This window comes from Callithrix jacchus, chromosome 17 (assembly GCF_049354715.1).
Source record: "Callithrix jacchus isolate 240 chromosome 17, calJac240_pri, whole genome shotgun sequence".
NCBI classification, from domain to species: Eukaryota; Metazoa; Chordata; class Mammalia; order Primates; family Cebidae; genus Callithrix; species Callithrix jacchus.
In genome coordinates this window covers 67,094,382-67,112,919 of record NC_133518.1, presented here as the reverse complement: position 1 = coordinate 67,112,919, position 18,538 = coordinate 67,094,382, and the positions used below count along the sequence as shown (strand labels likewise).

At 36.0% G+C, this 18,538-nt stretch overlaps 1 protein-coding gene across 11 annotated transcripts in view; it reads right to left on the bottom strand.

The window, feature by feature from the left end:
• RBMS3 (RNA binding motif single stranded interacting protein 3) overlaps positions 1 to 18,538 on the bottom strand; it is a 1,216,467-nt gene that overhangs the window by 1,167,130 nt on the left and 30,799 nt on the right. For all 11 annotated transcript variants that reach the window (XM_078354431.1, XM_078354435.1, XM_078354437.1 and 8 more), the window contains exon 2: positions 17,315 to 17,383. The gene's annotated coding sequence lies outside the window, so the exon portion shown is untranslated. The remainder of the gene's footprint in view (positions 1 to 17,314; positions 17,384 to 18,538) is intronic.

Sequence of the window (18,538 nt, the reverse complement as noted above, 5' to 3'; positions counted from 1 at the left end):
AGACTAGCTTGGGATTCCACACAGCATGGCATTATCAGGATAGCTGGGCTTCCACATGGTACAGTTTCTCCTAAAGAGAGCATTTCAAGAGCACAAGACCCATATTGCAAGGCTGCTTGGCATCTAGGCTAGGAAGTCTTAATGCCATCTCCACTGTACTCTACTTGTCAAAAGTGAATTGCAGGTCCACCTGAGCTCCAAAGAGAGAAAAATACACAAAGATATGAGTACTAGGAGGCATAGTTCATTAGAGTGCCGTTGTGGGACACAAGTATCGTTAATCAGACATTTCATTAACTCAAACCCTAATTTTCTATACTTGAAATAACTCATTTTCAAATGCAAGCTGAAATGTTTAAGGTTTCATATTACAGAAAATTTGCTTTGCAATAGTTTCTTTTCTCCTAATCCTCTAAAAAAAAACTACAGATAGAATGTGATGGTTTGTAAATACATAAGAATTGATATTTCATATCTCTACTTATCTCCATATTTATAAAGCCAGGATGTAAACTAGATGTGCTCAACATAGGTCTAGAGCAGTGTTGGCCATGGGGAGAGACTGCTCTGCTTGAGAAAAGGAGAAGAAATAGTGGGAAGGACTTTGTCTTGTAGCATGGGTACCAGGTTCAGCCTAGCAGAGTAGAGCACCAAGTAGAGTCCTAAGTTCCCAACTCCAGGCCCTGGCTTCTAGATGGCATCCCCAGACCCATCCAAAGCCCAACGTAACTCAACACCCTGAAGAAAATAATAAAAGCCTGGTGGGACAGAAGTGCTTATGTCACTCATCCCCCAGCTCCTGGCATTTCAGCGCACGCTCGCGCGCACACACACACACACACACACACAGAGAGAGAGAGAGAGAGAGAGAGAGAGAGAGAGAGAGAGAGAGACAGACAGACAGACCGACTTGGGGGAAAGTAAGGGAAGAGAACAATAGTCTCTTCCTGGTAATCTGGGGAATTCTTCTGGATCTTACCCAAGGCCACCAAGATGTTACCTCTATGAGTCTGCAAGAGCCACAGCATTACTGAGCTTTAGGTTCCCTGTAAAGCAGATATGGCTGCAGTAACAAAGACATAGATCATAACACCCAAGTCCCTTGGAGTGTCTGGAAAGCCTTCCCAAAATGAATGGCTACAAACAAACCCAGGCTGTGAAGACTGCAATACTTTACTCTTGAATACCCCGGTGCTCATGAATATCCATAAGCATCAAGAGCATCCAGGAAAACATGACCTCACTAAATGTACAAAATAAGGCACCAAGGGCCAATCCCAAAGAGAAAGAGATATGTAACCTTTCAGACAGAGAATTGAAAATAGTTGCTTTGAGGGAGTGCTATAAAATCCAAGATAACACAGAAAAATAATTTAGAACCTGATCAGATAAATTTAACAAAAAGATTAAAATAATTAACAGGAATCAAGCAGAAATTCTGGAGCTATAAAATGCAACTGACATATGGCACAATGCATCAGAGTCTCTTAACAGCAGAATCATCAAGAAGAAAACTTAGTGGACTTGAAGACAGGGTATTTGAAAATCTACAGTCAGAGAGGGAAAAAAAAGAATAAAAACAAGGAAGCATGCCTACAAAATCTAGAACACAGCCTCAAAAGGGCAAATCTAAGAGTTATTGGCCTTAAAGAGAAGATAGAGACAAAGATCATGATAGAAACTTTACTCGAAGGGATTATAACAAAGAATTTCCAAATGTACAGAAAGTTATCAATATCCAAGTACAAGGAGGTTATAGAACACTAAGATCTAACCCAAAGAATGTATTTAATAAACTCACAAAGGCCAAAGATTAAAATAAATGATCCAAAAAGCAGCAAGAGAAAATAAACAAATAACATATAATAAAGAATCTCCAATATGTCTGAAAGCAGACTTCTCAGTTGAAATCTTGCATACCAGAAGAAAGTGGCATGACATAAAGTGTTAAAGAAGAAAACTTTTATCCTAGGATAGTATATCCAGTGAAAATCTCCTCCAAACAAGAAGAAGAAATAAAGACTTTCCCAGACAGACAAAAGCTGAGGGATTTCATCAATATGACTGATCCTACAAGAAAATGCTAGTGAGAGTTCTTTGATCTCAAAGAAAATGACATTAATAAGCAATAAGAAATCATCTGAAGGTGCAAAACTCATCTGGTAAGAGTAAGTACAGTACATTATAACAATGTGTTTGTAGTATGTAAACTACTCATATATTGAGTAGAAAGACTCAAAGATAAATCTATCAAAAAAGTATAACAATTTTTCAAGACATACTAAAATAAGTTGTTAACAGAAACAACAAAAAGTTAAAAAGCAAGGGGATAAAGTATATAATTTTAATTTTATGTGTGTTTGTTTATGCAGACAGTGTTAAGTTGTCATCATTTTATACTAACGGATTATAAAATACTTGCAAGCCTCACGGTAACCTCAAATCAAAAAACATACAACAGGATAAACAAAAAATGAAAAGCACAAAATTAAAACATACCACCTGAGTAAATCACCTTCACTAAAAGGAAAGCAGGAAGGAAGGAAAGGAGGAAGACAAGATCATTAAAACAAAACAAAACAAAAACAGAAAACAAATAACACAATGAAGTCAGTCAGTCCTTACTTATGAATGATAACATTGAATATAAGTGGACTAAACTCTCCAAATCAAAAGATGTAGACTGGCTGGAAGGATAAAAATACAAGACCCAATGATCCATTGCCACAAGAGACATATGTCAACTGTAGAGATACACATAGACAAAAATAAAGGGATAGAAAAAAACATAGTCTATGCCAATGAAAACCAAAAAGGATCAGGAGTAGCTATGTGTATATCATAGATGTCAAGACCAAAACTATAAAAAGAGACAAAAAAGGTCATAATATCATGATAAAGTCAATTCAGCAAGAGGTTATAACAGTTATAAGTATATATGCACCCAACACTGGAGGACCCACAGAAAGAAAATATTATTACAGCTAAAGAGAAATAGACCTCAATACAGCAATAGCTGGGGACTTTAACACCCCACTTTCAGCATTAGACAGGTAATCTAGGCTGTCCCTTGTTCAATGTCAACAAGGAAACCTTGAACTTAATCTGCACTATAGACCAAACAAACCTATTTAATAATATGTATCTACAGAACATTTCATCCAATGGCTGCAGAATACACATTCTTTTTCTCAGCACATAGATCATCCTCAAGGATAGAACATGTTAGGCCACAAACAAGTCTTAAAAGATTCAAAAAGACTGAAAGTATGTCAAATATCTTGTTTGACCACAATGGAATAAAATGAGTAATCAATAATGAGAGGAATTTTGAAAATTATACAAACACATGGAAAGTAAACAATATTTCCTGAATGACCAGTGGATCAATGAAGAAATTAAGGAAATTGAAACAAAAAAGTCTTAAAACAAATGATAATAAAAAGATAACATGCCAAAACCTATAAAATACATCAAAGTAGTAGTAAAAGGAAAGCTTATAGTAGTAAATGATGATATCAAAAAGTAGAAAAATTTCAAACAACCAACCTAATGATACATCTTAAAGAATTAAAAAAACAAGAGCAATCCAAACCCCAATTTAGTGGAAGAAAAGAAATGATAAAGACCAGAGTCGAAATAAATGAAGTTGAAATGAAAAGAAAATTACAAAATATCAACAAAATGAAAGTTGCTTTTTTTGAAAGGACAAACAAAAGCAACAAACCTTTAGCCAGACTAAGAAACAAAGAAAGAAGACCCAAATAAATAAAATCAGAGATTTAAAAGAGACATCATGGCCAGGCATGGTGGCTCACACTTGTAATCCCAGCACTTTGGGAGACCAAGGCAGGCAAATCACTTCAGGTCAGGTGTTCAAGACCAGCCTGATTAACAGGTCCCAAGGGCTTCACTGCTGAATTTTACAAACATTTAAAGAAGAGCTTATATCAATCCTATTCAAACTCTTCCAAAAAGTAGAGATGGATGAAATACTTTCAAACTCATTCTGCAAGGCTAAAATTACCATGACACCAAAACCAAAGACACATCAAAAAGAGAAAACTACAAAGCAATATTTCTGATGAATATTTATGCAAAAATCCTCAACAAAATACTAGCAAACCAAATTCAACAACACATTAAAAATATTATTCATCATGACCAAGTGGGATTTATACCTGGGATGCAAGGATGATTGAACATACACAAATCAATCAATGTGACACATTATATCAATATATATTATCAATATTATATCAATAGAACAAAGGATGAAAATTATATGGTCATTTCAATTGATGTTCAAAAGCATTTAATAAAATTCAACATCCCTTCATGATAAAAAAAAAAAAACCTAGAAAACCTGGGTGTAGAAGGACCATGCCTCAATACAATGAAAGCCATATATGAAAGCCCCACAAATCTAGTATCACATTGAATGGGGAGAAACTGAAAGCCTTTCCTTTAGGATGAAAAAAAAAAAAAAAGCCTTTTCAGAAGAAGACACGGATGCCCACTTTCATGATTGTTATTCAACATAGGACTGGAAGTCCTAGCTAAAGCAAACAGACAAAATAGAGAAATACAGAGCATCCCAATTAAAAAAGACAAAGTTGTATTTTCCTTGTTTACAGATGATTGGATCTTCTATGTGGAAAAACCTAGAAACTCCACCAAAAAAACTATTAGAACTAGTAAGGAGATTCAGTAAATAAATTTACTTATTTTCAGGATATAAAATCAGTCAGTAGCACATTTATATGCTAACAGTGAACAATCTGAAAGAGAAACCAAGAAAATAATGTCATTTATAAAACCTAAAAACAAAATATATAAGAATTAACCAAAAGAGCAAAATATCTATACTATGAAAACTATAAAACATTGATGCAAGAAATGTAAGAGGACAGCAAAAAATGAAAGATATTCTGTGTTTATGGATTGGAAGAATATTGTTAAAATGTACATACTACCCAAAGCAATCTACAGCTTCAATCTGTATCAAAATGCCAATGGCATTCTTCACAGAAATGGAAAACCAATCCTAAGGTTATATGAAACAACAAAAGACCCAGAATAGCTAAAGCCATTCTGAGCAAAGATAATGAAACTGGAGGAATCACATTACCTGACTTCAAATTATATTACAGAGCTTTAGTAACCAAAACAGCATGGTACTGGCATAAAAACAGAAATATAGAAGAGCAGAACAGAATAGAGACCCCAGATATAAATTCAAACATCTGCAGTGAGCTTTGACAAAACTGCCAAGAACATACATTGGGAAAAGGACAGTTTCTCCAATAAATTATACTGGAAAAACTGAATATCAATATGCAGAAGAATGAAATTAGATCTCTGTCTCTTATCATACATGAATATAAAATCAGAATGGATTGGGGACTTAAATCTAAAATCTCAAACTATGACACTACTAAAAGAAAACATTGGAGAAACTCTCCAGGACATTGGACTATGCAAAAGTTTCTCGAGTAATATAAGTGTGGACAATCAAAAAAATGGACAAATGGGACCACATCAAGTTAAAAAAGCTTTTGCACAGCAAAGGCAACAACAAAGTAAAGCAACAACCCATAGAATGGGGGAAAATGTGTGCAAACTCTCCATCTGACAAATTATTAATAACCATAACATATAAGTAGCTCAAATATCTCTATAGGAAAAAAATAATAATCCAAGGAATAATTGCCAAAATACCTGAAGAGACATTTCTTAAAAGAAGACATACAAATGGCAAACTGGCATATGAAAAGGTGCCTGGTGCCCCTGATCATCAGAGACATGCAAATCAAAAATACAACAAGATTAGTCTTACTCCAGTTAAAATGGCTTTTGTCCAAAAACAGACAATAAAAAATGCTGGTGAGGATGTGGAGAAAAGGAAACCACATATACTGTTGGTGGAAACGTAAATTAGTACAACCACTATGGAGAACAGTTTGGAGGCTCCTCAAAAAACTAAAAATAGAACTACCACATGATCCAGGAATTTCACTGGTAGGTATACACCCAAAAGAAAGAAAATTAGTATATTGAAGAGATATTTGCATTCTCCTATTTATTGCAGCACTATATACAATAGCCAAAAACTGGAAGCAACCTAAGTGTCCATCAACAGATGAATGGATAAAGAAAATGTGGCATATTACACAGTGGAGGTATATTCAGCCATAAATAGGAACGAGATCCAGTCATTTGCAACAACATGGATGCAACCGGGGGGGTCACTGTGTTAAGTGAAACAAGCCAGGCATAGAAAGAAAAATTTTGTATATTGGCAGTTATTTGTGGGAGCTACAAAAAATGAAAACAATTGAACTCATGGATATAGAGAATGATGATTATCTGAAGCTGGGAAGGCTAGTATGAATGAGGGGAATTGGGGTGGTTAATGGATACAAAAATGTAGTTAGAATAAATAAGATTTAGCATTTGAGAGCACAACAGGGTGGCTACAGTTAAAAATAATTTATTATACATTTAAAAATAATGAAAAGGTTCGGGTTATGGATTTTTCAGCGGGGACAATCACAGAAGTTAAATACCATTTTCATTAAGGCATATTGAGGAACACACTACCAACATGACTTATCTTGTTGATGTTAACCTTCATTTTCTGGCTGAGGTAGTGTTTGCCAGCTTTCTTCACTGTAAATTACATTTTTTCCTTTCCATACTGAATTCGTTCAAGGAAGTCACTATGCTCAAGCCCCACTTCAACGGTGAGGAGTTATACTCTATGTCTTTGAGGACAGAGTAGCAACATAAGCCATTCGAAATTCTTCTGCACAAAATGTCTGTCTGGTTCTCCCCATTTATTTCTTTATTTAACCCATAGGGGCTCATGAATATAGAATAAATATCTTGGATTATTAAAAAAATGAAAAGATCATGATTGGATTGTTTCTTTGTTTATAACACAAAGAAAGGATAAATGCTGAAAGTAATGGTTACCTCATTTATCCTGATGTAATTATTATGTATTGTACACCTGAATCAAAATATCTCATGTACCCCACACATATAGGCACCTACTAGGTATCCTATTAAAAATTTTTTAAAGTTATCATTTTATTATTCTAGCCAGATTCTCAGATACATGAATGCAAGTATCAGGTAGGACAGTGTGGACCTTCAAATCATGTGTATGTGCATAAAATAGCCGTCTAAAGTGGAGGGCTTAGAGCGAGCTCCTTAACAAAAACAGTTCACAGAACATCAACATCAGATAGGATGAGGTTACTTCATACTTGTAACTAAACAAAATGAAAATGAGACTACTTCTTCATTATGTTTAAGCAGACAGAATAAAAGATCACTGTCGATCACAAAAGTGATCAAACATTACCCTCATCCAGGTAACACTGGTGACTGTTGCTTCTTTATCACTCACATCTTTAGCTTTGCTCCATTGCTCTTTCCTTCTGGATCAAATTATGAAGATACTCATATAAGTTTGAGATAAGATATGGGTACACAAAGGCATATAGAGGGGTATAAAGGGCAATTAGAGACTCAGAGAGAGGATGGGATGGGATGAGGGGTTAAAAACTATATATTTGGTACAAGGGACACTAATCATGTGATGAGTGTGTGAAATGATCAGACTTCACCCCTCTTCCAAGTCATTCACATAACCAAGAACCACTTATGCCCCAAAAGCTACTAAAATTTTTTCAGAAAGAAAATAATCATCATCATAGATTCCCACTTCCTAGTAGCACTCAATCTAGGAAAAAACTGCTTCCTCAAATCTCACCAAAATCACCTAGTTGAGGCCCCAATCCCATCACAAGCCCCTCACAACCGTACCCTCCTATTTAGATGCCCATGATTTCTGTAGTACGCTGTCTCTTTTACTCCAACAGCAGCAGCCAATAAAACAAGTGTCCTTTCAGGTGTTTGTTAAAGATACACCCCACTTCCTGCTACCAGTTTCTGTCCAAATCCATCCGTGCCATTACAACAAAATACCTGAGAGTTGGTAATTTACAAAGAGCAAAAATTTCTTTTCTCACAGTTTTGGAAGCCGGAAGACCACAATCATTAAGGCCCAGTAGGTCCAATGTCTGCTGAGGGCCCGGTCTCTGCTTTCAAGATGGTGCCTTGTTGGTGTGTACTCCAGAGGGGATGAACACCAGTCCTCATATAATAGGAGGAATGGAAGGGGACAAACCTTGCCCTCGAGCCCTTCTATAGTGGTGCTAATCTTACCCATGAGGGCTCTGCCCTCATGACTTACTCAGCTCCCAAAGGCCCCATCTCCTAATACTATCACACTGGGAATTAAGTTCTGACATATAGGTTATGAGGGGCACATTCGGACCACAGCAGGAAGTAATAATCCTAAACTTGGTTAAATACATGTATGTTCCTGATGGTCTTTGACTGGTGGGCATTATAAAGATATAGGTACAGATAGACATATAGACATAAACAAATTTTTTTCTATTTACTTAAATTGCAAACATACAGAACAACAAATTCACACACAGATGTTAAGTGGTTAATTTTGCTCAGAATCCTGAACCAGAATGAAGTGGGAGTTCACATTAATCTCTATGCCAAAACACCAAGCAACCATATATACATAACCACAGCATGATGTTTCATCATTGAAATCTCATGGCCACCATATGAATCTCAAATGCATAACATGGATATCATAAATACACGTCAGGATTGACCAATGATTCAGAGTATAAATGCTGGTCTCTGGCAGCCTCTACTTTTCCCACAGCAATGCTTGAAGTGATGATAGTAATTTCACCTCAATCAATTCATATTTATCAGCTTTCATGTGAGCCTTGCTTATGAACTAAATGGAAACTAATGATATGAAGAAAGAAAAAATAACTATGGATTTGAGTTTCCCCTACGTACATTCTATTTCTGCTGTTATTTCGCTCATTCATTCATTTATCAAATAACTTCATGAGCTTCTACTCCATGCTGAATACTAGATACATAGGTATAAAAACAACATATATGAAAATTCGGGAAAAATATTTCCTGTAGCCTTTTATCAGCAGGCCACATTCTCCTTTCTCTTACTATATAAAAACAGTAAAAACAATAGAATCCTTTCTTTTTCCCTAGTTTAACACTAATCCTTTTATTATTTTTATTTTATATATATATTTTTTAGAGACAGCACACAACCACATGATCCTGATTTTAATGGCATATTTTATCATTAAGTGATACACACACACGTACCTATGCCTTATTGAATAAATGAAATATTTTTGTTTCTATTATATTTATGGCTTTAATTAAGCATGAATTTTTAAAATACATATATTTTATTACACGTTAGGTTCTGGGGTACATGTGAAGAACATGCAGGATTGTTGCACAGGTACATACATGGCAATGTGGTTTGCTGCCTCCATACCCAACACTAATATCTGGCATTTTTCCCCATGTTATCCCTCCCCAACTCCCTACCCCGCACTGTCCCTCCTCTAGTTCCCCCACAGATCCCAGTGTGTGATGTTCCCCTCCCTGTGTCCATGTGTTCTCATTGTTCAACACCCGCCTATGAGTGAGAACATACAGTGTTTGATTTTCTGTTCTTGTGTCAGTTTGCTGAGAACGATGGTTTCCAGATTCATTCATGTCCCTACAAAGGACACGAACTCGTTTTTTTGTGGCTGTACAGTATTCCATGGTGTATATGTGCCACATTTTCCCTGTCCAGTCTATCATCCACAGGCATTTGGGATGGTTCCAGGTATTTGCTATTGTAAACAGTGCCACTATGAACATATGTGTGCATGTGTCTTTAAAATAAAATGATTTATGATCCTTTGGGTATATACCTAGTAATGGGATTGCTGGGTCAAATGGAATTTCTATTTCTAGGTCCTTGAGGAAGTGTCACACTGTCTTCCACAATGAACTAATTTACACTCCCACCAACAGTGTAAAAGTATTCCTCTTTCTCCACATCCTCACCAGCATCTGTTGTCTCCAGATTTTTTAATGATTGCAATTCTAACTGGCGTGAAATGTTATCTCAATGTGGTTTTGATTTGCATTTCTCTAATGACTAGTGATGATGAGCATTTTTACATATGTTTGTTGGCCTCATATGTCTTCTTTTGAAAAGCGTCTGTTCATATCCATTGCCTACTTTTGAATGGGTTTGTTTTTCTCGTAAATCTGCTTTAATTCTTTGTAGATTCTGGATATCAGCCCTTTATCAGATGGGTAGATTGCAAAATTTTTCTCCCATTCTGTTGGTTGCTGGTTCACTCTAACAATTGTTTATTTTGCTGTGCAGAAGCTCTGGAATTTAATTAGATCCCATTTGTCTATCTTGGCTTTTGTTGCCAAGGCCTTTGGTGTTTTAGTCAAGAAGTCCTTGCCTATGCCTATGTCCTGAATGGTTTTGCCTAGATTTTCTTCTAGGGTTTTTATCATGTTAATTCTTATGTTTAAGTCTTTAATCCATCTGGAGCTAATTTTAGTGTAAGGTGTCAGAAAGGGGTCCAGTTTCTGCTTTCTGCACATGGCTAGCCAGTTTTCCCAACACCATTTATTAAACAGGGAATCCTTTCCCCATTGCTTGTTTCTGTCATGTTTGTCAAAGATCAGATGGTTGTAGATGTGTGGCATTGCCTCTGAGGCCTCTGTTCTGTTCCATTGGTCTATATCTCTGTTTTGGTACCAGTACAATGCTGTTTTGATTACTGTAGCCTTGTAATATAGTTTGGAGTCAGGTACTGTGATGCCTCCAGCTTTGTTCTTTTTGCTTAGAATTGACTTGTCTATGAGGGCTCTTTTTTGGTTCCACATAAAGTTTAAGGTGGTTTTTTTTCCAGTTCTGTGAAGAAGGTCATAGGTAGCTTGATGGGGATAGAATTGAATCTGTAAATTACTTTGGGCAGTATGGCCATTTTCACAATATTAATTCTTTGTAACCATGATCATGGAATGTTTTTCCATCTGTTTGAGTCCTCTCTTATTTCCTTGAGCAGTGGTTTGTTGTTCTCCTTGAAGAGGTCCTTTACATCCTTTGTTAGTTGTATTCTCTTTGCAGCAATTGTGAATGGCAGCTCATTCTTGATTTGGCTCTTTAACTTTGTTATTGGAGGTTTTTTTATATATTTTTTACCAGATATTCCGGTGTCATTATTTTCTAGTAGCAGATAGAACGGACAGAATTCAAGGCTGATAGCAGAAGTTTCAGGCATCTAAAAGGATTAGTGTTCCACTGATTCCACAGAAATACGAATCAGAGATTACTACAAACAACTCTATGCACGTAAACCAGTAAACCTGGAAGAAATTTTCTGAATGTGGGAGGGAAGATAGGATAGGAAGTCAGAGTTTTTATATATTTGTATAGGAACGCTTGTGATTTCTGCACATTGATTTTGTATCCTGACACTTTGCTGAAGTTGCTTATCAGTTTCAGGAGATTTTGGGCTGAGACAATGGGGTCTTCTAAATATACAATCATGTCATCTGCAAACAGAGACAATTTCACTTCCTCCCTTCCTAATTGAATCTTTATTTCTTTTTCTTGCCTAATTGCTCTGGCTAGAACACTCAATACTATAATGAATAAGAGTGGTAAGAGAGGGCATTCTTGTCTAGTGCCAGATTTCAAAGGGAATGCTTCCAGTTTTAGCCCATTCAGTATGATATTGGCTGTGGGTTTGTCATAAATATCTTTTATTATTTTGAGATACATCCTATGGATACCTAGTTTATTGAGAGTTTTTAGCATAACAAGCTGTTGCATTGTGTCCTAGGCCTTCTCTGCATTATTGAGATCATCATGTGGTTTTTGTCTTTGGCTCTGTTAATGCAGTGAATTACATTTACAGACTTGCATATGTTGAACCAGCCTTGCATCTCTGGGATGAAGCCTACTTGATCATGATGGATAAGTTTTTTGATGTGCTGTTGCAATCAGTTTGCCAGTATTTCATTGAAGATTTTTGGGTCTATGTTCATTATGGATATTGGCCTGAAGTTTTCTTTTCTTGTTGAGTCTCTGCTGGGTTTTGGTATCAGGATGATGTTGGTCTCATAAAATGATTTGGGAAGGATTCCCTCTTTTTGGATTGTGCGGAATAGTTTCAGGAGTGGTACCATCTCCTCTTCATATGTCTGGTAGAATTCTACTGTGAACCCTTGTGGACCTGAGATTTTTTGGTTGGGAGGCTATTAATTGCTGCCTCAATTTCAATCCTTTTTATTCGTTCATTCAAGGTTTCAACTTCTTCCTGGTTTAGGCTGAGGAGGGTGCAAGTGTCCAGGAATTTATCCATTTCTTCCAGGTTTACTGGTTTATGTGCATAGAGTTGTTTGTAGTAATCTCTGATTTGTATTTCTGTGAAATCAGCGGAACACTAATCCTTTTAGATGCCTGAAACTTCTGCTATCAGCCTTGAATTCTGTCCGTTCTATCTGCTACTAGAAAATAATGACACCAGAATATCTGGTAGAGTTCTCCTGTGTCAACTGTTACTCTTTAACACATTATAGTCTTTTTTAAAAAAATCACTAATTTTCCATTTTAGTGAGATAAATTTTAAAGTTCTCACCTACCAAAGACTATTCTAAATAAAAGTTTTCTAAAGAGCTAAAGAGTCATCAATCAATAGACCGATCATTACTAACCAAAACTTGACACTGAGGGTTTTAAGAACACAATGCTTAGATTGATGCCAATTATCTAAAGAAAAAATTTTTAATTCTAAAGTATAGAATGATAAACTATTTAATATTCTTAAGAAATTTTCTGAATGTGGGAGGGAAGATAGGATAGGAAGTCAGAAACATTTCTACAGAGAGGTATACAATATGTATAGAAAACGTATCATAATTTCAATTTATCACTTTATTTTTCAGCCAGTTACCACTCTCACTTGTTGGTTTTCTTTATTGAAAGTGAAATGCTTAATGATTATTTGGCACAAATATTTGTAAGCATATAAAACTTAAGATGCATTTCTGACAAAAGGCAAAACAAGGGGGAAAATAATACTTTCTTATAAATGTGTTTTCAAATCATTTCAAACAAAGTACCAAAATGTACATTTTAAAACAAAATTTATTAATAAGTATGGTAAAGTCTGTTTTGAAAGTTATCTCTTTGTAAACAGATCATGTGCAAGTAAATATAAACTATTATTTCAATCATGTAAAAATAATTTCAAGGTAGAAGTATTTGAAGTATAAAAAGGTGTGTTCTGATTAGCTCAAAAGATAACTATTGGTTAAAATGGTTTTTAATGGTCTTAAATTACTTTAAAATATTTAGAGAGGTAATACTGCCTAAGAATTAAGAGACTAGGGCACTGTAATCTGACAGAACTGACTCTGCATCATTGGACAAGTTAATTAAGTCAGTCCTGTCATCCATAAAATAGTTCATATTTATCATAGAGATATTGGGAAGATTACATGATAGAGTGTTTGCAAAGAAATTAGCAGAGATCACATAGTAAATGTTCAATAAATATTAGATATGATGATAAATATGAAGGCATGGTGATTTTATTAATTCTCATACCAGCACACTTCTATAAACAGGTTTCTGCCTATGTACTGACTTACTCATTACTATACCTATGTTGTATCCATCTGAGGTTTACAAACAGTATTCTAAAAACAAATAGAACAAGATCCACTTAAACTCTGGTGAATATAAATCCATGACTCAGCAACATGGATAAAATCGGTTATCAGTTTGTTAAGCAAAATAAGCCAGGCATGAAACACCAATACCACATGTTGTTACTCCTATGTGGGAGTTGAAAAAGTGGTTCTCATGAAGATAGAGAGTAGGATAGTGGTTACCAGAGGCTGAGAAGGAAAAAAGGGAGGGGAATGCTAAAGAGAAGTTGGTTAATAGGTATAAAAATGAATTTGAATAGAATGAATAAGTTCTGGCATTTGACAGTATAGTAGAGAAATTATAGTTAACGATAATTTATCGTGTATTTCAAAATAGCTAGAAGAGAGAATGTAATGCTCCTAACACAAAGAAAAAATAAATATTTGAGATGATGGATATCCTAAATACCCTGATTTTATTATTATACATTGTATACATGTATCAGAATATCACATGGACCCCCAATATATGTACAACTATGATATATTAATAAAAGGAAAGAAAACAAGAACAGTATATATTAATGTTTGCTCAAGATGGGTGGTGGATACACAAGAGCTCATTACTCAATTTTACTTTACTTACTTTATTGTACACCTAAAATTTTCTCTAATAAAGTATTGTAAATGTTTAACAAAATCCATGACTCAATTTAAAAAGAATGTTCTGTAGGTGCTGAAAGTCACAGGAGAACATAGGAGCTAGAATCTGGGACTGAGTTGGCAGTTATGCTTTCCACCTTAGGCTGAGAATTTGTGTAGGTAATTTTCAAAGACTGAAGCCGATAAGCTTATTTGTTGCAAACACAAAAGACAAAGTTTCTTCTAATAAAAACAAATGTAAAAGGGGCGGATTAGAATATGAGTAACAAAGAAGAATAATTATTCTGTGTGGAATAGGGGTGTAAATGGATTACTACCCACCAGGCCAACTCAGAAGAATAAATCTCAGAGTTTTTGGCAGCTGCAAGGCTGTGATCCTGTAAATATTCACACATTTCTCAAACAAATGCCATTGTTACAAGAGCAAAAGAACGAAGTGCATATGCCACGTAGGTGTATCAGTCAGAAAACAGCTGAAAAGCTGTCAGAAAAACAGAGACTGCACCAGGCAGTCCAAGAGAAGGAATTTAACACAGGGAACCATTTATAATGGTGTTGTAAGTGCTCAAAAGCCAACAGGTGAGAGAAGCTGCTACCTCCCTTAGGGCTGAGAGGACAAAGGGCATTGCCTCTAGAGGCTAGAAAACAGGGTTGTCTCACAGGAGCTAGTCAACCCAGACCCTAGACAGATATTACTCAAAAGCAGACAGAGAGGGAAATAAATATCCTGTGTTTTTCTTTCCTATCTCTTTCCTAACTCCCAGTAAGGTCTCCTATTAGGAGTACCTATTCGGCAGTCAGTTAGCAGGGGAGCCTGAAAAGGCAGATGTCAAGGAGTGGCCATTGAATGCATGTGTGAGCAAAGGAGCAAACGTCCAGCACAACAGGCAGTTGCCAAGGAAACTTAAGGAATATAAAGAACTGTACTGCTCATTTCATTCAGAATAAAAGGGAACCCCCAATACCAAAGAGATGACACCAATATTAGTTTTAGACAGAGTACCATTTGGAAACGCCACCCAGTTATGTCCCACAATGAAAAAGGCACAACTAAGATTGAAAATCCCCCAACATAACCATAGTTCTTACAATGGTAACATGGCACAGCTCTTGCCCAATGAGTCATGAGTATAATATGAGAAGGTATAAAGGAAACCCACTTTTAGTACCTATTCCATTCTTAAATTTGACAGACCTGTAAGTATTCAAAGAGAAACCATTGAGAAATGTATATGAAATAGTCATTACTTTAATTTGCCTAGCGTATTTAAAATAACACAAATACCATCCAATATGTTTATACTTTTATAAAAATAAAGGTAATTTTATTAAAGACCACCGTGTCTTCACTTTTCTCATTTATTGTATCATGTGAAGAGTTTTCCAGGACCAGCAAAGATTCACAAAATAATAACATGAGATTATCTCACTGGGAAATTCCCCAAACGATCTTATTGACTTGTAAAATTAAGTAAGTTCTGAGAAAAGAACATAGAATTCTAGAAACAACAAATTCATATATTCTTGCACAGTGTAATCTCTGGGTTTTGCTTTTCTTAGATCATAAAGATTAAATTAAAACGTCTCCTAGGACTTTTTCAAAGTAGGTGCAGACATATGAGTAGTGACTTGCTCAATTCAATCCCTAGAAAGTCTGACAACAGAAATCAGAAATCCCACCAATTCATACCCAACTGTACATTTTCAGGTTATGTCCAAACTGCAGGAATTAAATGAAATGTGGATATTTAAAGTGATTTCTGGTTACGGGGGCCACCGCCCTCTTTTGTGCCACTTGCTTTCTCGGTTCACAGTCATCAAGCAATACATCCTTTTAAGTTACCAGAACCTACAGCATCCACACAAAGCTGATGCCAACGGAAGCAAAGCCATCACGTCAACGTTTTCTTTTTACCAACCAATGTAATGTCAAAATAGGTACTCGGATAAAATATTGCATAGTGGTAGAATTTATATTTCTTATTAATTTTCTTTACTGCTGTTTTATTGACAAATGTCAATTTGTAACCGCAAAAAAAAAAATGATTAAAAAGAACATAGAAAAAGAGTTCTTACATCACGCTGCTATTGGAGTAAGTTAGGACCCATGCTAAATTTCCAAAGTTAATCAAATAAGAGGAGTGAGGAATGAATATAAACCATCTATAATGTGCCTTCCTACAATTACTGCAAAAGCTGAAGTGACCTGAAAAGTCACTTGGTTAGAGATAATTCTAACCAACAGAAAAATGAGTTTTTAAAGTCTTGGTCTCATAACCAGTAGGTGATTCGAATTCATATTGTACTCAGCTTTTAGAGTCCAAGTTAGTCTTCTCTGACCATGTGGCTTCAAAGAGCAGAAGACTTGACCACTCAGAAGCCTGTCAGATCACAGTGTGTCACCTGTAAAAATGCTAACAGAAAAGATCTGGTTTTCTTTACACAGAGATATAACATTGCTCTGCTGGCTTCCCTTTAGGCAAATAACATTCAGTATTAATTGACCTGTGTAGAGGTTGTTCATCAGCCTGAATAATTAGGCAAAAAAGTGATTCTTTGTAAAATTAGTACCTTTCCTAAATATATTGGTGCATAAACTCATAGAGAGAGACACCATGTACCACAGATTCATGAAAATACACATGGGTGCCTATATAATTTTCTAGAATAAAAAGAACAGAAGAGAAAATATTTTGTTAAATAAAAACAAGGCAAAATTAACTTCTAGTAGTTGCTGGATTGATTTTATCTATGCTATTCACCGTGGAGGGCTTTGAACATGGAATCTCAGCATCTTCCAAGCACCTACCTTCCTGTCACCATCACCTTCACACAGCCCTGACCTCAAACTTGATGCAGGTAAAGTAACCAGTGATGAATGAACTGTACAGCCCTTTGTCCAGAGAGGACACATTTGAGGTGAGAATAGACAAGAGCCCAAACGCTTCCATACTTGCCCAGCAAAAGAAAACAGAAAAAGAAAAAGATTAAGTTCAAGCACACTTCAAGGAAAACAAGCATGTCAAGTTTCTTAAAACGAGCCTATTACCTGATGTGGCTGTGAACTGGACCATCTGCTATAGGAAGGAGCACCTGAAGACTTGTTGGCTGAAGTTCTCTGAGGGGAAAAAAAAAATTCCTGCTGTCATACAAGCGGAATACACTTTATGTTTCTCTAAACAAATTATTTACTCAGTGTCTACAGTTTCAAGAATGAACACATCTTAAATTCTGTCTGAACTTAATCTTTTTTTATTTCTTTTAAAACATATTCTCCTCAGCAAGTATGGTAATGTGGATACTAGCGTCAAAGTATAGGCAGCCAAGTCTCAGTTTCTTAAATTATTTGATGTGGTACAAGCCACCAAAGCTCTCTCTGTCTCAGTTTTTCTTGGATGACGCTGGAATAATTTTTTTTTTTTTTTTTTTGAGATGGAGTCTCACTTTGTCACAAGGCTGGAGTGCTGTGGCACAATCTCGGCTCACTACAACCCCTGCCTCCTGGGTTCAAGTTGATTCCCCTGCCCAGCCTCCCAAGTAGCTGGGACTACAGGCACACACCACCACACCTGGCTATAATTATTTTTATTTTATTTTATTTTATTTTATTTTATTTATTTTAGTAGACACGAGGTTTCATCATGTTGTCCAGGATGGTCTCCATGTCGTGACCTCATGATCCACCCACCTCAGCCTCTCAAAGTGCTGGGATTACAGTGGCTGGCCAGAATAATAACTTTTATATCGCAGGATTCTTGTGAGGCTCAAATATAATAGATATGAAGCACTTGGTAAAGAGCTATGCACTTATAAAGTATTAATTCAACAAGCAGAAAACAAGCCACATAAGTTCCCACTTGAAACAAAACTGGTATACAAATGCGCAAGTTAATAAACGAGGTTATTTGAGAGTCGGTTATTTTTGTTATAAAGAGATCCTTCATCTCAGGAAAGACCTGACTACATCATGGCTACCACATTTGTGGGCTTGTAAAATGCCACAAGCTCATGTAGACAAGCTCACCTGAAACCGTTCTTGACACCATTTTCTGAGTCTGCTCCATCATAGAAACTAGAAAGCTGACTTTCTCAGCATTTCATCTCTCTAGGAATGGCAACATGGCACAGCTCTTGGCCAGTGAGACATGAGTATAATTCTTCTAGGGTGAGTTCTAGAAAACTGTTTTGCTGGTAAAAGGGAAAGGAGAAGGCGTGTACCATCCCACCATTCTTCTCCCTCTCTAAATGATGATATGCTCCATGGAGCTAGAGC